This window comes from Plecotus auritus (genome assembly GCF_963455305.1).
Source record: "Plecotus auritus genome assembly, chromosome: 1".
NCBI classification, from domain to species: domain Eukaryota; kingdom Metazoa; phylum Chordata; class Mammalia; order Chiroptera; family Vespertilionidae; genus Plecotus; species Plecotus auritus.
Window position 1 is genome coordinate 24387615 of NC_137770.1, and position 19684 is coordinate 24407298.

A 19684-nucleotide genomic window follows, 5' to 3' on the forward strand; every position below is an offset into this window, starting at 1 on the left:
CCTGGGCTTTGTGGCTGGTGCTTGCTGCCTGCAGAGTTCCCCAGGTGCACTGTCCCCAACAGACCTTCTAGAACCTCCCAAGGGGGCAGAAGCCAGTAGCTGTGCAGGAGTTGGGGGGCAGGAGGGGGGGGGGAGGGGGCCTGTGAGCAGGTATGCATACATCCCAAGGAATTCCCCCTCCTCTCACTGCGGAAGCCTGGCACATTGCTAAGGAGGTAGTGCCCAGCAATGGGCTCCACTCTAAGCACTAAAATGTATTGAGAGCTTAGCAGGAGCAAAACAGGTTCCACGTTTTTCATTCCATCCACACAGCATCCCTAAGAGGTTTGCGCCGTTGTTTCCATTTTCCAGAAGGGGAGGGAGAGCTAAGGTTATTTGTCCAGCTCACATAGCGAATAAGAGGGACTGGGCAGCTAATGTGTGGGGACAGAGGTCATGGCCCTCCGGAGCAGGGTCTGGGCTGGGTTAGGGTTAGGGGTTGGCAGCTCTGAGGGCCTGTGGAGAGCTAATGGACTGTGATGGGCAGGTTGCAGAAGTCTGTGCCTCAGTTTCCCCACCTGACGTTACTGCTGCTGTAGAAATGTACCTGAGGGGGAGAGGGTCAGACGAGCAGGGCACACAGTCACTGTGGGTCTCTTGGAGGGAGGAAGACTTGGACACATGGAAAGAAAGCTGTGTAAATAGTGTTCCCCTCGCACCAGCCCCAGCAGCATCTCCAGGGGAGGCCAGAGAGGTGGTATTATTGCTCTGTTTTCATGGGGCTTCCGCGAACCTGCGAACCTTCCCCTAAAGCACTTTCATATAGGGGGGTGCACACACACACGTGATTCCTACCTGCACAACCACCATCCATGGCACATAAAGCACTCCTGGCTTTATTTTATCCGACAGGAGGAGGCAGCAGGGGGACAGATACGGCCTGGGGGCATGGGCAGTGAGTTAAAGTTCTACCCTTAGGCATCCTGTGGGCTCTCAGGGAAACAGCACCCACTCAGCACCCACTCTGCATCAGGCCTCAGCCCACTCCCACCCTCACAATACCCAGGGGTCATCCTGCAGACTTGTGGATGCCATTGCTCCCATGGCACGACCTGGCAGCCTCTCCGCCCCCTCTCCAGCCTGAGTGAGGAGCTGTGCCTGCTCCCTGCCCTGCTCCAGGGCCCCGGTGGATTCCCTGTCACTTTCAATCAGGGTCCATGTTAGTTCCAGGGTTTGGAAAAGGGCTTCCCCACTCCTCCTCCCCCAGATGGCAGCTCCCCTTCCCCAGGGATCAGGGATGCAGCAGCCCTGGTAGCCTGCAGTTGCCATGACAACGGCAATGCTTGGGTTTCCGAGGCTGGGCGGGGGCACATGTCAGGGAGGGTGTGTATGTCAGGGAGGGTGTGTGTGTGCATGTGTGTTTCCATTTTCAGCCCCAGGTGAAGGGGGCTCAGGGAGTGGAATCCCACCCTCCTAGGGTGGGGTGGGCCCCTCCTCCCAGCTCAGTCCCAGCCAGCTCAGTGGCATCCCAGCAGCAGGGACACTGGACCGCAGAAAGATGTCCCAGATGGAAATGGAGGGAGAGGGTGGAGATAGGCATACACACTGTTGTCAAAGGAAGAAGGCCCGGATGTGGTGGGAGCTGTAGGAAGGAGGGAGCCAGGGCACCAGCAGGCGCAGTGAAGGATCCAGAGCCTCAGGGGGAGGGAGACGCAGGGAGGGGTGGGCCTCTTATTTCTGCCATCCAGTTCCCCCCACCTGCCCAGGGGCGGTGGTGGGGGGTGTCTCCCACTGCTCTTCCTCAGTCGAGAGAAGGCCTCTCTGCTCCTCCAACATGATCTGTAATTTCCGGCAGACATTTGAGGTCCCTGACATCTGCATAATGTGGGCCAGTCTCTTAGCAACGGGGAACAGCTGTCTGGCATTTCCAAGATTAAACTGTAACTATACACGGTCCTTGCCAGGGGGAGGGGGGAGGGGGAAGGGGATAAACACTGCCTCCTGGCATTTTCAAACTCATTTAGCTTTTATTCATTTCCTGCCTCCAGTAAAGAGGCCAGGGATTCGGCCTGGGCCAGGCTGTTGCTGTCCCTGCTTCCCCGGCTGCTGCTGTGACCGCAGATGGCTCTTCACCCAGATCTGTTTGCTTGGGGAGGGGCGGGGAGAGGGGACAGCACTAGCCTTTTTGTTTGTGCTGTATTTATTTTCTGTAGGTGCAGTGATCCTGGCACACAGTGTGGGCGGCATAGAGTGTAGGCGTCAGGCCCAGGAGGAAAGGCCATGTGGCCCATCAGCTAAAGCCCCCGAGGCAGGTCCAGCCTGGCTTAGTTTCATCTAGCTCCTCTGCTGATAGCTGTGCGCCCTTGGTCCAGATCCCTTTACCTGTCTACGCCTCCATCTTCCCAGCTGCAGAAGGAGATCACTCTCCCGCCTCTGTGGGTTACTGTGAGGAGGGAGGGAATGAACACGCACTAAGGCAGCTGAGCCGTGATTCATAATGTGCCTCTGTTCCTCAGGTCACCCCCTGCCCCATCCCCTGGGGCCCAGAGTCACAGCCTAGTTGCCTGCAAGCCAGCACCTTAACAGTTCCCCTGAGCTCCCGGCAATGACACCTTTGCCCCATAGGACGTAAGCAGAGCTCAGTGTCCCCATCAGGGTCCTCTCTGCTGCCTGGCACGAGATGTCCTGCTCCCCTGGCCGGCTTAGGCCTGGGCAGCTCCTGTGTCCCAGCCCCTCTGCTGCCAACTCCTGCCATTTGGCTGTCGCTCCTGACCTCGTGAATGTGGTGTGTTTTGGTCTTGCAGCAAGAAGGAAAAAGAAAAGGGTGGGTATGGGGAGAGGGAGAGGGTGGAGGAGGGAAAAACCCTTTAGCCGAGGGAGCCGCCTGTACTGGCCAGTTCCAGGAATGTGTTCTGGGACATCGGTGCCAAAGCAGTGACCCAGGCGAGGCGGCCAGCCTGGAGAAGGGAGAGGCCGGCTCCAGGATGGGCTGCCTCCCACCGCTGCCTCTGCTGACTCATCGCGGCTCCAGCTGGCAGGAGCCTCTTCTGGGGATGGCTGTTGCTAAGATTCCTCAGAGATGACTGATTGCTTCTCCTTGAGCTTGCTGAAAACATGTTTGTAGACTGCACGCAAACACATACACTCCTGTGGGCTCCCACGCCTAGCCCGATACCTACACATGCGTGCTGGTGTGGGTGCGCACAGAGCAACGCAACAGGCCTCCCGTTCCCATCGCCTTCATGACACTTAGGAACTAACGCCTGCACACGCGTGTGGACCAGCACCCGCCCCCACGAAAGGGGCAGAGACACGCCAGGTTGTCTGCAGACAGGAACTCAGGCAGTAGGAACCACCAGGGTCTCGGCCTGCCTTACTCTGAGGGAGTTTCCAGGTTTCCGGAGACATTCTTGGCCTCTGTCCTGCCTTTTCTCCCTCGATTTCCCCACTTCCTCCCTTCTGCTGTCCTGATCTAACTTTCCCCTCCCCTTGGCCTGCCAGGGTTTTGATGTCTGCTGTTCCAGACACTCAGCTGGGAGCTGGGACCCTCTGGAGCTGGATTCCTGGCCTGGACCTGATGTCCTCTGGGCAGGGGCTCTTGGGGAACCTCACTGCCTCTGTTTTCCCTGGAGAGAGGGGACTTCCGTGAGGACTCGTGGATGGAAGGCCTTTCTCTGGGCTCTGCTGCTGCCGGGATTTGGGAGACTTCTGCTCCTCCGGAGCCTTTGCTGGGGGTGATCCTGAGAGCTCAGTGCACCGCAGGCAGCCCGGACTCCAGCCTCCGGTGCACGTGGCCAATGCTGTGTGTGACCTCGGTCACTTTGCCTTCTTGCTGCCTTGATTTCCCCACCTGCTGGGCTGAAACGGGACTCCTTGCTGAGTCTGCCAGGGTTTTAATGCGACAGGGCTTGGCAGGCGCTGGGGCACTGGGCAAGGTTGTTTGTCACGGGTTCCTGAGCGGGGGAGGGGCAGGCGGCCATGCCAGGGCGCACCACACTCCCCCTCTTACCAGCTCTTCCAGCTCAGGATCAAGTGTGGCTGTTTTAAAGGGACTCACCTCGGGTCTACCCCAGGAGTGATTCAGCGGCGGTTGCTAAGGAAGGCCTGGTACCCGGCCTCGAGGGATGAGCTGCGGCCAGCCTGGATTCAGCAGGCTCAGCAAGGCTCACACCAGACACAAGAAAAATATCCGTCTGTGCTCAGGATCCTCATTCCTAAAATAAAGACAAGGCTGGCTCCACGGTTCCTGCTGGTTTTGACATGCAATGATGCGGGGAGGGGGTGGAAAGTAAGAGAGTAAAGCAAATGAGAAAAATAAAAATGAGCTGCACAAAGAGAAGGCTTTGTGTGGATGTCAACAGCCTAATGTGAGCTCCGGATGGCAGGTGTTCTCTGCAGGATGTGTATTTTGTGTTGTGTCACAAGAATAAACAATCGCAGGGCAGGAGAACACGCAGCATCCAGTTCTGAGGACACCAGCCTCCATGCTCGGGACCCATAAGTCTATTGCCCAGTGCACCCAGCCTACCCGTGCTCCCCACCTCAGCCATAGGACAAAGCTGGCACCCAACAACTGGCCTGCTGTCCTATTTGCATCAGCAGGTGGCCAGAGCTTCTATATGAGTTGCTCGCTGGCCAGGTTTGGGAATTCCAAGGTGAATCAGTAAAAAGGGGAGCTTGTGAACTGGGCGCGCAGAGAGGTGCACTCTGGGCCTCAGCAGCCCTGTCTAGTGGAGGCGGACAGGCTGGGCTCCTGCTGGCCAGGAAGCAAGCAGAGAATAATCACAACAACGCACCTTGATCCAGCCTTTCCTGCATGCCAGGCAGCTTTCTTCCTTTGATGCGCATATCCATCCATCTCACCTTCACAACAGCCCCTGAGCCAGGTAGTGCCATCATCCTTCTTTTCCAGATGTGGAAACTGAGGCCCAGAGATGGTAAGGAGCATCTCGAAAGTAAGTAGGGCCACGACTCCAGCCATAGATTTTTTCCAGAGGCCAGCCTTTACCACTTCCTTTCATTGTCTCCACCTGATTGTCACGCTCCAGGTTTGCACAGCCGACACCAGGCTCACCGCCTCACCTTCCCCACTGTTGGCACCGGCAGGAGAAGGTCAGTGCTGCTATTCCCTTTCCAACGCCCCTTCTGCCTCTGACCTCTGGGAGCTCCCAGACCAGCCCAGACCAGCCTCACGGCCACTTTTATTAACTTGCTCACTGCTGAGTGACCCAAGGCTGAATTCAACCCTTTGGACCTTTTCTTCCCCCCTCTGTACAGCATGAGGCCCTTGGTTCTTTGCTGCTCTGACATACAACATGTCTTAGAAACTCCGTCCTTCCAGGGCTACCAAGCACAAACCTGCAGATGCTGTCGACGTCCCTGGTCACACACACATACATGTGCTCCCACATGCACACACATGCATACGGGCACAAGATCTTGAGCAGAGTTCCAGACACTCAATGGAAATTGGGCAGAGCGTCCGGGAGTCTCCCAGGTGTTTTTTTAAAATGTCAGGAATGACCAGGGAGCGGCTGCCCTGTACAGTTGTCACCGGGCTTTCACAGCCAGCATTGTGTGTAGTGCACACACGTAGGTTGTTGCTCATAAGCCTGTCTTCCCTCCTAATGTAGACTGTCACACCTTTAGAGCAGGTTGTTTTCTGGTGGTCCCCTGAGTGCCAGACACCGTGCAGCCTCCAGCGGGCGATCGGTTTGGATCTGTGCCTTGACGGGTAAAGGAAAGACACCAGGTGATTGATGCTAGGTGCAGCCGCCATCCCGGAGGAGCCTTTCATAGCCATCACCCAGACCAAACACCACGACGTCCTATCTAAGCCGGCTCCTCACTCGCGTCCCACCCTGCCTCCCAACACCCTGATTTCCCAGGGTCCCGCCTCCCCTCTACCTTCCTTTCCGTCTCCACTCAGAGCCTTGATGCACTCCCTGAACTGCTGCCTTTCCCCCTTTGATGTTTCTTCAAGGTGAAAAGCGAGATGGAGGCCTCTGAGTGGCTGAGGAGAGGGAAGGACTTGGACTTGGAGGGGCTGGCCCTAGTCTGAGAGGACACCCCCTCTTCATAGGACCTTCCCTCCCTTGAGGTCCAACTGGGGCACCAGACGTGCCAGAACTGCAGCTGGACCTCTGTGCTCAGGTGGGATGGGTCTGAGGAACGTAAAATGGCCCAAGTCCTTCGACCTCCAGGTCCACGGTCTCCTGCACATGGAGAGTCAGGGTTCAGAGGCTGGAGTATGTGGGCCCAGGGAGGAGGGGAGGGGCCTGCCGAATTCTGGGTGACATGCCTCGGGACTCAGGTTCGGCTGGAAATGACCAGTTGGAGGCTCCCAGCCCTGCCTGACCTTGAACCAGCTTTGCTTGGGGGTGAGGGCTGGGGGCTCTGCTGTCTGATGAAAGCAAGCGGCTTCCCCAGTCACTGTGTGCAGTTTACATAGCCAGCCACGGACCCTTTCTGTGAGGTGCGTGCTCGGGCAGCCCCAGGCAGCGGAGCTGAGCTCCTGGGTGAAGGTGTGCTGAGGATGGAGGGAGCCTCCAGTGCCACCCAGTGGCTTGCTGGGGATGGGAAGGCGTAGGCTGCAGGCAGGTTGGGAATTGTTCTTCCTCCTCACACTCATCTCATTGTAAGCCTTGGATAGAGACCTCTGTCCCCAGCTCACAGACCACGATGAATGCCTTCGCAAGGGTTCTTCGCTGGCCTTGAGGCTGGGGGCACAGGGCACTGCTCTGCTCTGCCTGGGACCGCCTCTGCGTCCCAGTCCCCAGGGTGGCACCTGTGCCAGAGAAAGCCTCTGCCACCGCCCTTCATCCTGCTGGTGACACAATGACACCTGGTGGGTCTTCGGCATCATCACAAGGAGAGCCCAGAGGCCCCTCGTGGGTTGAGCATGCCACAGGACATCTGAGGGGGAGGGGCGCGGTGCTAGTCCATCCCCCCAGGGGCTAAAACCCACCTGGGCACTGGGGACAGGAGGTGAGTCTTGGCAGGATTTGTTACTCCGTCACGCAAGGACTGCTGGGGGCCTGGCCAGGCTGTGATGGCTGGCACTTGGCCACCGGGGTTGGATGAAGAGTCCAGAAAGGTCTGGGAGCGACTGGGCTTGGGGTGAGCCCTCAGTTCCAGTGCCCGGCGATGTTTGGCGCAAAGCGGGTTCAGGGCCAAGTTGGGATCCATGCCAGGCCCTGACCTGGGGTTGCACACCGAGAGGGACCGCCGGGCGGACCGATTCCACACAGTTCTCGCATCACCCACACCGAGCGCCCACACGGTTTTAGAGCCACAGAACGAACTGGAAGGGTTTTGCGCAGCGTTGTCACCCACCCCTTACTGTCACTGCGTGACGTAGGCAGGGTCACACGGAGACTGAGTGGAACCGGAGGGCCACGGTGACAGATGGCTTCCCGCGGACTGTGAGGAGCTGGAGCCCAAGTTCATGCCACAGCACAGCCTTGGCCAGGGACTGAATGCCAGGCTGCGAGGCCATTGCTTTTATTCGTGCTGATCTCACCAGTGATCCTGGGCAGCGTTTCCCTTAACTGCTTTTCTCCGTTTCTCAGAGTCGAGGTGTGCTGGTTTCAGACTGCTGGGGTTGGAATTCAGTTTCACAGTATCTGCATGAGCTTGGTTCCTTACCCTTGCCGTGCCTCAGTTGCCTCATCTGTACAAGGATTATACTGCTGCCTACTTCACAGGGTCCTGTGAGGACTCAGCGAGCTAAGGCAGGGAAGGTGCTTAGAACAGTGGTGCCCGCTAGAAATTAACCGCTGAGAACCCTTGGCTAACAATTATCTCCCCACTCCCACAGCAGGGAGCCTGGGGGGGCCTTCCTGTGAGGGTGGGGGGGGGCGTGTCCTGATCAGCTCCGGCTATCATATCAACATGCCACAGACTGGTGGCTTAAACAACAGACGTTTATTTTCTCACAGTTCTGAAGGCTACAAGTTCAAGATCAGGGTTCCAGCCTGGCCGGGTTCTGGTGAGAACCCTTCCTGTGGTGCAGACAGCCGCCTGCCCGCTGTGTGCTCACATCGCCTTTCCGCGGTGCGCATGCTTAGAGAACTCTCTCTCTTCCCTCTTCTTATAAGGATGAGGGCCCCATCCTTATGATCTCATTTAACCTTAATTACTTCCTGAAGGCCCTGTTGCCAAACACAGTCACACTGGGGGGTTATGGCTTCAACATACGACTTTGGGGATAACACAGTTCAGTGCATAGCAGAGTGGAGCACTGCGCCAAGAACCCCGATACTGTGGGCATGGAACCCATCACAGGAAGACCCTTCTCGGCCCTGTGGCTGGGGCTGGTTTCCCAGTCAGCAGCTTACGTGGGGAAGGACAATTCCAACTTGTCAGGCATCAACCTGGCTGGTGGGCTATTCTTAGCCCCAGGTCTCTGCAATCCCAGTGCCAGACCTCCCCTGATGGGATGAGTATTGAGGGCACAGCCCATGCTGATGTGCACCACACCCTGAGAACCCCTGCGTCCCACCTCTGGGGAGAGCTGGCTGCAGGCTGTGCCTGACAGATTCCACTTGCCTGTTTCTCGGGGTGCCATGTGACTGGGGCAAGGGCATCTTATTTTTTTTTTTAAGGCTGCTATCAAATTTGAGCTTGAAACAGGTACATGGTGGCACTGGGCCATAGGTTAGGCTGAAGCGAAGAGACTGTCAAAGCACATGGCAGGGGAGATGTGCCGGGGTTCTGGGGTTTGTTGGCTCAAGCTGGTAGATTCTACCCTTCTCCTAGTCCTTCTGCTAAGGGTTGTATTTTAGGACTGTTTTGGTTGTAAGTTAAAGAAACCCAAACCAAACAAACTTAAGCAAAAAGGGAATTTATTAATCCACCTAAAGGCATCACCTTCAGGCACAGTTTGATCCAGGGGTTTAAACAATGCCATCAGGGCTTTATCTCCCTATTGTGTTGCTCTGTACCCTGGCTTTATTCTGTAGATGGTCTCTCTTCCTGTGTCAGGAAGCAGACAGCTGGTATCCTTAGATTCACATCTTTCCAGCCTAATAAGCCCCTGGAAACATCATTTCTGTCTTTCCTATCTTAGTATCTTAGGGAAGAGTCCTACCTGGCATGCTCGGGACCAAGTCCATTAATGAACCAATCAGCATAAGGAGGATCCTCTGACTGGGAGACCTGGGCCACTTGCCCACCCCTATGTTCTTGGAAGGATGTAGGGCAACATGATTGACAACTGCATCAATACCAATTGGAAAGGGAGAGAAGCTCTGCAGGGAATCTAGAGGAGCGGGGAGGGGAAGCGACTTGGATATGCAAAGCCATGGCTGCCTCTCTTCTCAGAGGAGCTTGCCCAGGAGGACTTTCGTCTTCAAATCAGAATGTCAGTCCAGGAATGTTAAAATTTATCAGGTCCACCCCAATTCACTTGACAAGCGAGAGAGCTGAGGCCAAGGTAAGCGCTCTGCTCAAAGTCATCCTCTGTTCTCCTGCAAAGGCATGACATCATTCCTGGCTCGTCTCTAATTTTCCCAGTCAAGAGCCAAGTGCAGTGGCTGAAGGGCTGTCTGAGGATCCCCTCCTCCCCCAGAGGAGTTCAGCGGAGAGCCAGGAGGTGAGGAGGGTATTGCAGGAGGCTCCCTACCCGATTCGCCCAAGGCATTGGTCTGCCTGGCTATTCGCCCTTCTCAGGGTTATAGGCCAAGAGCCCCCACCCCTCTCTGCCTGCTGAGGCCAAGGAGACGGCAAATGGCTGTCAGGACCTGAGAAGGTGTGGCTGACAGACTGGCTAAGGATGAGGAGAGATTACATAATAGCGAAGGAGACCTCACGGGTGTCTGTGTGATTCATCGGAGGGTCTGAAAGTCATGCTAACCTCCAGTGGGAGGTGGTGTGTGGAGTGGGCTTGGAACAGCCTCATAAATTCTGGTCAGCAAGGAATCCTCAACCAAAATCATTTCAGGTGTCGTCTTTTTTGTTGTTAATCCTCACCCAAGGATATTTTTTCCATTGATTTTTTTTTTTTTTTTTTTAGAGGGAGTGAAGGGAAGTCGGAGAGGGGAGGGAGGGGAGAGAGAGGAGAGAGAAGGGGGGTGGGAAGAGAGAGAGAGAGAGAGAGAGAGAGAGAGAGAGAGAGAGAGAGAGAGAGAAGAGAGAGAGAGAGACATCAATTCTCACACATGCACCCCGCATGGGCTGGGGATTGAGCCTGCAACCCAGGTATGTCCTTGACTGGAAATCGAACCTGAGACCCTCTGGTCTGTGGGCTGACATCCTAACCACTGAGCAAACGGGCCAGGGCTTATTTTATTTTTTAACAACCCATTTGCACATGCTCTTTTGTAACCTGCTTTTTCCCGCTCTCACCCAATTGTACATCTTGAACATCTTTTCAGGTCATTAACTATTCTTCTACCAAGAAATGTCAATGGCTGCCCAGTGTTCCATAAATAAACCATGATTTATTTAACCAGTCTATTGATTGCTGGACATTTTGTACCTCATTCCTGACCTTGTTTGAGTCCTGGCTCTCTACCTAATAGCTGTGTGATATCAGGAAAGTCGCCTCCTATTTCTGAGCCTCGGTTTGCTCATCTGTTCATTGAGTCATCTGATGCCCCATGCCCTTGGGCACTGCTTTGAAGATCCCACAGTGGTGTGTGATGCAGTGCTTGGCACAGTTCCTTGGCACATCCCCCAACGTGTTTTCTCAACGTGAGTCTTTATCCTTTTCTCTGTGGCTCCTTCTTCTGCTTGTTCAGGAGCTCGGGTTCATCTTGGCCACCCTGGGAGATTGCACCGGCTCTTCCCAGGACTGTGACTCTCAGTGTGTAAGTCTGCCTCCCGTTGGCCAGGCTCTCACCTGCCTCCCTGTTGCAGGTACGAGAGCTTATCTGGGACTGGAAACTAGTATCTGCTGGGGCTGGACCAGGCTAGCTGCTTCCGTGGCCGCGTTTGGATCAGGTCAGAGCTCGTAGGGAAGACCTTTGGGAATGGCTGTGATATGCATTTCCTGGGCCAGCAGGAATGACTGCTCATTCGCTTCTTCCAAAGCGAGTGCAAAGGTTGGCTCGGGTCCCTGGGCCCACGATGGGCTATGTGTTCCCACCTTGATGTCCAGGGATGTGACTATCCTGGACAGCGGCCATGGTCCCGGAGCCTCGCACACCTGCCAAGGGCCATTCTTTCCAGGACCGTCCCTGGGAGAACGTGTGAAGGTCTGAGCCCGCCTGCCCTGGACCAGCTTGAGGAGCCTGGTTTCTCCTGCCAGGCTTCCCATGGCCAGTCGCTGGCCCCGCTGCTCCCAGCACCCATTTCTACCACAGAATGAAATGCCCAGGCCCACGTCCGGGTTCCGAAAGAGGCCGCTCAGCCAAGGCACCCGCTTACAACAACTAGAATGCAGGCCCTCAGGAACCCAAGTTGAAAACTGTGTATAGGCCCTGCATACATTTCCTCCCAGGTCTCCCACACTTACTCTCCCAAGCACACCCACATTCACTCACACACTCAATCCCCCCCCCCCCATACACACACACACGTGCATGCACATACAACCACCCTAAGCAGGTGCCAGACAGCAGTTAATTTAACTCGGCTTAGGTTTTTGGTCATGGTGAGACCCCTGATGCCAGACAACAGTCCATCTTTTCTAATTATGACTCAATTTTCCGTACTCCTTGAGGGGTGAGGGAGAAGGGGCCTGCTGTGCAAATGAGAAATGAAACAGAGGCCCGCCCACCGTGACCCCGTCTGACTGTCTGCACCACACGCAGGGCTCTGATGAGATAAGACTCTCTCACCTCCTTTTGACCTCATGATAAACTCCTGGCTCAAAGTGCTAGAAGAGGCAAGGAAAGGCTGTGGGAGAATTGACCGGGAGGGGAGGCAGGTGTGGCCTTGGGAAGGAGGCAGGATGGCGGATGGGTCTCCAAGTACTGAGAGGATCTCATCAGACAAGGCATAAACATCCATCCTCCAGCAAGTTCAGAAATAATACAGAATCAGCGTAGAAACCCTTACAATTGAATTTAACTCATTAGTGAGGGCCTACTGTGTGCCAGGCACTGTCAGAGGATGCTAAAGAGAGGAAACAAGTCCCCTGTGTTCCATCCTCCCCAGGACAGCGCCATCACCTTTTGGGTGTACATTTCCCCCCACTTTCTTTCTGAGACAAGCCTTCTTAGTGGCATTGTCAGCACCACTTTGCCCCCTTTTGGGGAGTTCCCATCAGTATGGTGAAGGGGTCAGAGTAGGCTGGGGCACTCTGGGTCGGCAGGAAGCACAGTATGGCTGGGTTACTAGGTGTTAACTAGGTGTACCAGTTAGCAATGCAGATTTTTTTCAATAGATGGAGTTACACATATGTTGATATATATGTGATTTGATATGTTATTTTGTTGTATTGACAACAAGCTTCAAAACTTCATATATCAAATTTTCTGAAGGTGTTAACATCATAGATATATTTTTACACTTAAAAATGTCAAATTTCGTGCCAAAAAAAAGCATTTGCGGGAAGTTTTAATTCATTACTTTATTTTGAAGAAAAGTGCTGCTGAAACTTATCGTATACTTCAGGAAGCTTTTGGTGAACATGCTCCATCTCAAGATACTTGTGAATGCTGATTTACTAGTAAATGCTTTAAAAGTGATGACTTCGATGTGAAAGACAAAGAACGTCCAGGTCAACTGAAAAAGTTTGAAGACCAACAATTACAAGCATTACTGAATGAAGGTGCGTGTCAAACTCAAAAACAACTTGCAGAAAGATTAAACGTTGCTCAGCAAACAATTTCCGATCCTTTACAAGCAGTGGGAAAGATTTTAAAGGAAGGAAAATGGGTGCCACATCAACTGAACAAAAGGCAAATGGAAACCGAAAAGTCATCAGTAAAATGTTGCTTCAATGGCACGAAAGAAAGTCTTTTTTGCATCAAAATGTGACTGGCGATGAAAAGTGGATTTATTTTGAGAATCCCAAATGCACAAAATCATGGGTTGATCCAGGTCAACCATCCCATCAACATCAACTGCAAGACCAAATCGTTTCGGAAAGAAGACAATGCTCTGTGTTTGGTGGGATCAGGAAGGTGTGGTGTTTTATGAGCTTCTAAAACCAGGTGAAACTGTTAATACTGATCGCTACCAACAACAAATAATCAATTTGAACCATACTTTGAGCACCATCACACACTTCAAAACCAGTTAAAGACACATTAAAAGATCTTGCTGGGGAAGTATTAACCCACCCACTGTATTCACCAAACCTTGCTCCTTCAGATTACCACTTGTTCCAATCGATAGCACACGCACTTCCTAAGAAGCACTTCAAAATGTATGAAGAAGTTGAATACTGGGACTCTGAATGGTTTGCCTCAAAAGTTTTATTGGGGAGAGAAACCAAGATGGCGGCATAGGTAAGCACCTAAACTGCTGCCTCGCACAACAATTTCAAAACTACAACTAAAAGACAGAACGGACACCATCCAGAACCACAGGAAAGCTGGCTGAGTGAAAATTCTACAACTAGAAGGAAAGAGAAAAGCTCACAGAGAATTGGAGGTACGGCAAAGGGTCTTTGTGCGCGCAGAGAGGAAGGGTGGCTGAGAGCCTGGCTGACTTTCTCTGGCGGAAGGGGGAAGGAAGCCCCCAACCGCACTGAACCCCAGTTCTGACTGCACTGAACCCCAGTCCCGGGTGAAACCCTGTAGACCCAGGCTCATACAGGGGGCGTCTGGATTGTCAGGTAGAGAGAAAGGCACCCGGAGACTCGGAGACCTGGGGGAGACCCGGGGGAGCCCCGGTGGGCAGGGGTCTGGAGACTCGCACGCCAGTGTGCACAAAGGCTGCGGAGGTTGCCACAAGCTTTCCCTAGCAGAAGGGAGTCGGAAGCACCTGACTGCACTGAACCCCAGTTCTGACTGCACTGAACCCCAGTTCCAGGCGAGCTCCTGGGGACCCACTCTCTTACTGGGGGGAATCTGGACTCTCGGGCGGAGACTCGGGAACCGGGGAAGGCAGAGGTCTGAAGGCGCGCGCACGCGCGCAAGGGCAAGGCTGACGGGAAGCCAAGACTGTCTGCTCTGCCCTGAGACTCCACCCCATCCAAACTGAGCATAGAGGCTATTGCAATTTGGCAAGTCTAATCCTATAAGGCTGTCTCTAACACCGAACTTCTCCCAGCGTAGACACAGCTGATCCTTACAGCCAACTGGCCTGGAGGTCAATTCCTCCCAGTGATACCAACAACAATCAAGACTTACTACAACAAGGCTGTACACACAGTCCACAAAGGGGTGCACCAAGAGTGTCCACCTCAGGTTAACTGGGAAGGCCGACCCACTGGGCCATATAGGAAACCTAGCACACAAATCTACCCTACCAACTCAGGGAAGCAGCGAAAATGTGGCGTCAAAGAAACAGATCACAACCAAAAGAAATGGAGGAAAACAAACGACTGGATATAGAATTCAAAACCACGGTTATAAGGCTTTTCAAGAATATCCTAGAAAAGGCCAATAAATATAACGAGACCCTCAAAGATATGAAAAAGGACCAACTAGAAATTAAACATACACTGACTGAAATAAAAAATATTATACAGAGACCCAAAAACAGACTAGAGAAACACAAGAATCAAGTCAAAGAATTTAAATACAAAGAAGCAAAAAACACTCAACCGAAAAAGCAAAAAGAAAAAAAAATCCAAAAAGTTGAAGATAGTGTAAGAAGCCCTGGGACAACTTCAAGCATACCAACATCAGAATTATGGGGGTGCCAGAAGAAGAGAGAGAGCAAGATACTGAAAACCTATTTGAAGAAATAATGACCAAAAACTTCCCCCACCTGGTGAAAGAAATAGACTTACAAGTCCAGGAAGCCCACAGAACCCCAAACAAAAGGAATCCAAAGAGGACCATACCAAGACACATCATAATTAAAATGCCAAGAGCAAAAGACAAAGAGAGAATCTTAAAAGCAGCAAGAGAAAAACAGTTAATTACCTACAAGGGAGCACCCATACGATTGTCAGCTGATTTCTCAACAGAAACCATGCAGGCCAGACGGGAGTGGCAAGAAATTTTCAAAGTGATGAATAACAAGAACCTACAACCAAGATTACTCTACCCAGCAAAGCTATCATTCAGAATTGAAGGGCAGATAAAGAGCTTCACAGATAAGAAAAAGCTAAAGGAGTTCATTACCACCAAACCAGTATTATATGAAATGCTGAAAGGTTTTCTTAAAGAAGAGGAAGAAGAAAAAAGTAAACATAAAAATTATGAACAACAAATACATATCTATCAACAAGTGAACCTAAAAATCAAGTGAATTAAAAACCTGAGGAACAGAATAATCTGGTGAATATAATAGAATCAGGGGCATAGAAAGGGAGTGGACTGATAATTCTCAGGGGGAAAGGGGTATGGGGGGGTTCAGGAAGAGACTGGACAAAAATCATACACCTATGGATGAGGACAGTGCAGGTGAGGTAAGGGCAGAAGGTGGGGTGGGAACCGGGTGGAGGGGAGCTATGGGGGGAAAAAAGAGAAACAATTGTAATAATCTGAATAAAGATTTATTTAAAAAAAAAAGTTTTATTGGGACGGTATCCACAAATTACCTGAAAGATGTGGGAAATGTGTAGCTTGCAATGGACATTACTTTGAATAAAGCACTTTTGATGTTTCTCTTGAAATTATCGTGTTTTCTTTGGATTACAAAATCCACATTATTAACTGGTTAATAATCCGCATTAACTGGTTGGTAAATAATCCACATTATTAACCAGTTGGTAATTAATCCGCATGGTTAAGGATTAATCTGCATTATTAACTGGTTAATAAGTAATCTGCATCAAACAATTAAAAAAAAGATAAAAAAAAATAAAATAAAAGGCTAATATGCAAATCGACTGAAAAAAAAGTAATCTGCATTATTAATCAGTTAATAGTTAATTCACATAATTAATCAGTTAATAATTAATCTGCATTATTAACCGGTTAATGATTAATCTGCATTGTTAACCAGTTAATAATTAATTCACATAATTAATTGGTTAATAGTTAATCCGCATTATTAACCGTAATAACAAAACAGCATGCATATCAAATTGCATATATATCAACATATGTGTAACTCCATCTATGGAAAAAATCTGCATTATTAACCGGTACACCCAGTACTGCTCCTGCCACAGGTGACTCACCTGAGGAGCACTGACAAATGCTGGGCCCTGTCCCTTAACAAGTGGCCTAGGCTCTTGCTCTTTTTTGGTTCTTGTGACTATTTTTTCACTGTTTCTCACTCTTGTTGAAGCACACTGGCTCTCCACAGGGGTGGTTTTTTCTGCCAGGGACATGTGGCCACGTTAGTGACATTTCTGGTGCTGCCAGCATCTGGTGAGTTAGGGGGTGCCGGTAAGCATCCTGCAGTGCACAAGATGGCTCCCTGCAACAAAGACCTAACTGGCCCCCAAGGTCATTGTGCTGAGGTGCAGAGACTCCTGGAGCTATCAGCTCTGGCTGCTGTTGTTGTGGTTCCTCTAGTACCGTAGCATCTCTCCCGCTTTCCAACGTGGGACGTGGGATTTCCAACCCATTGTGGGCCTGGAAACTGGTTAATCAAGCTTGATGACTGATTCCCAAGTAAGAGTAAAGAGGTGCCGAGGCCGCCCCATGGGCTATGTGAGTCAAGTGCATGAGCTCTGTGAGCCTGACTCAGCGGGGGTGGGGCTCCTCGGCTCTAACAAAGGCAGGGAGGTGCCTGTGACAAGGATCCTGGGTGTTCAAGAGGGCGTCCAGATACCAAGAAGAGACTGGTGCCTGAAGGGCAGCTCCCTCCCTCCCTGTTCGACTCTGGCCTGCTTCTCTTCTTTGGTTTCTGCCTATTCTATTTGGCCACTGGATCCCGGCATCTTTGGCTTCTGCTCCCCAGTGTTTCCGATTCCAAACCACCTCCCTGCTTTACTCTGCTCCGAGATTTGGCTCCTCCTGGCCCTCGCCCTGCATCCAGGCAGATGGAACGATAGGCTTCTCTCTTCCTTCTAGGTTTTCCACAATGTGGGAAGGCAAGGGGTTGCACTGGGGACCGCTGGGCCAGCAAGGCTTTGCCACATTTGGGTTGGGGATGCGCTGTATACACAAGGTGCCAACACTCTGTTCTTGGCCTGGGCTCGCTCATTCCAAATCTTTTAGGACTTCTTTGGTTGCGAGTGATGGAAATTATCTCTGGCTGATCTGAGCAAAACAGGAAATCGATTCTATTGAGAGACCCCAGAGGTATCTCAAGAATTCCAGGACGGGCCTGTCACTGGGCCTCAAGAATGCTCTGAAGTCAGGGACGGGGGTCCTGTGGGAGCACAGTCCTTCCTCCCTCTGCCCTCTGCTCTCTGCTTCCTGCCTCTCCCTCCCCATCTATTGCCCTGCTTTCTGGGATGTACAGAATTTGGGGGTAGGAAACGCAGTGGAAACAACAGCAGCTGGGTTCCATGTCCTCCATTCAAAGGAGCAACCAGCCTGGGTGGAACCTCTTGGTTCTGATTCATACTTCCTGGGGGAGGACTTCCTTTGTAGGTATGCAAATAAAACACCAGGGATGCAGGGTGACATTTATCTTGATGGCTGAGATAGGACACTGAAAGAGAGCTTGTCAAAGATGCAGAGGGAGAGCCTGTTTTTAAACTTATTTTTATTTTTTGTTATTATTCACCTGAGGATATTTTCCCCCCAATGATTTTTAGAGAGAGTGGAAGGGAGAGGGGTGGGGAGGGGAGGGAGGGAGAGAGAGAAACATCGATGAGAGAGAGACACACATTGATTGGTTGCTTCCTGCACATGCCCTAACTGGGGCCGGTGATCTAACCTGCAACCCAGGTATGTGCCCTTGATTGGGAATTGAACCCATGACCCTTTGGTGTGCGGGCCTATGCTCTATCCACTGAGCCACGCCAGCTGGGGTAAGAGCCCCAGTTTTGAGTGATGAGCTGTGAATGGCTGGGCTGGGTTGAAATGAAAGCAGAGACCCTCTGTAGGGTAAGTCTGTGATGGAGAGGGAGGGGTGGCTAAATCCTCCTCAATCCAACATACTTTTAGGGGAAATTACTATAGCTCCAATTCCTAGGAAGTTCCCCCTCTGTGGAGGAAGTCAGACAGAAAACGACAGTACTGAGTTGGGCTGCCCAGACAGTGGTTTAGACAGGGCCCTGTGCATGCCAGGGAGAGGGGTGGCTAATGGTCAGGTCAGTTAGCTCAGGAAAAGCTGGAGGAGGGCACAGCTCTCGAACCGAGCCTTGAAGGACGGAGGAAACGTTGGTTGGCCGACCTAGGGAAGAAGGACATGCCTGAGTTCATGGGAAGCCCTGGGAGTCTTGGGTGATTGCAAATCCACATCCGTGGGAGGGTTTCTCCTTCCCCTTTTCTCACAGTCCCCTCCCTTCACAGCTCCTCTAGTAGTTTCCTATCGCTGCTGTAACAAATCACCAACCAATTAGTGGCTTAAAACAACACACATTTATCCTCTTATTACTCTGGAGGCCAGAAGTCCGAAATGAGTCTAATGGGGCTAACCTCCAGAGAGGGAATCCATTTGGCTGAAGGAGAATCCGCTTCCTTGCCTTCCACAGCTTCTAAGGGCCACCTGCATTCCTTGGCTCGTGGCTCCTTCCTCCATCTTCAAAGTGCATCCTTCCAACCTCTGCTTCCGTCACCCCATCTCCTCTTCTGTCCTTGACCTTCTTGTCTCCCTCAAAACAGGACCCCTGTGATTACACAGGGCCCACCTGGATCTTCCAGGATCATCTCATCTCCAGATCTGCCGGGAGCCATAAAAGCAGAATTTGGTCTTACTTCCTGGTCAGCCCTACTTCCTGATTGAGCAAGGACAAAGAGCAAGGACAAAGAAAGCCCGCGCGCGTGCCAAGGGCCAGAAGAACCCCCCACATCAGAATAACCAATCAGCTAGGACAGATACCCAGTCCCCAACCAATCATCCCATGGCAACTCCTTATCCTACCCCTCCCCTCCTGAGTGCTTATATACCGCAACACTCGAATAAAAAAACGAGGCTTGATCAGAACCTTGTCTTGCCTCCGTTCTTCGCGTTCCTTGTTTGTTTCATTCTCTTAGGTGGTTCCTGCGTGCCCTCGTTGCTGCCCCGCGGGCCGGGGCACAGATCCTTAATCACTCCAGCAAAGTCTGCTTTGCCATGGAAGGTAATAAACTCACAGCTTCTGAGGATTAGGATATAGACATCTTTGGGATGGCGGGATGGATTGTTTGGCCTGCCAGAGCCTTCTTCACCACCCTTCTCACTTTCCTTTCTGCTGGAGGCAAAGCCAACCATCTGATTGGATGGCCAGGGGGGACAGCATGATGCTGCTGGGAAGGGCACCTCTCAACTGTGGTGGGGGGCAGCTGGTGCTCCACTTTTGGCTACCCTGGATTAAGCAGACTGAAAAAGGTCTTCTCAGGCTGTCATGTCCAGCCAGGCCCTTGTTCCCTGGGGCCTAGTTTCTCCAGCTCTGATTGGAGGGGTTGTGTGGGGCCTAGATTGGAGGAGGCCCCTCCAATTCTGCATCCAGCTCAGTGTTAATAAAGCTCATCCTGTGTGCAGGTCCCTGCTTAGCTCCTTCTGGTCTTTTACTGATGGGCTAATAGCCCACGAGGAGCATATGTGAGTGCAGAGTTTCCCGTACCTGCCACAATCCGGGCTCATGAGATCC

General features: G+C 52.1%; 1 long non-coding RNA gene across 1 annotated transcript; it reads left to right on the plus strand.

The window, feature by feature from the left end:
* The first annotated feature begins 4469 nt into the window (after nucleotides 1–4469).
* Nucleotides 4470–19036, plus strand: LOC308246124. Its single transcript, XR_013960370.1, has 3 exons — nucleotides 4470–4934; nucleotides 5028–5091; nucleotides 18717–19036. It is a non-coding gene; the product is annotated as an uncharacterized lncRNA (long non-coding RNA).
* The last annotated feature ends 648 nt before the right edge of the window (nucleotides 19037–19684 follow it).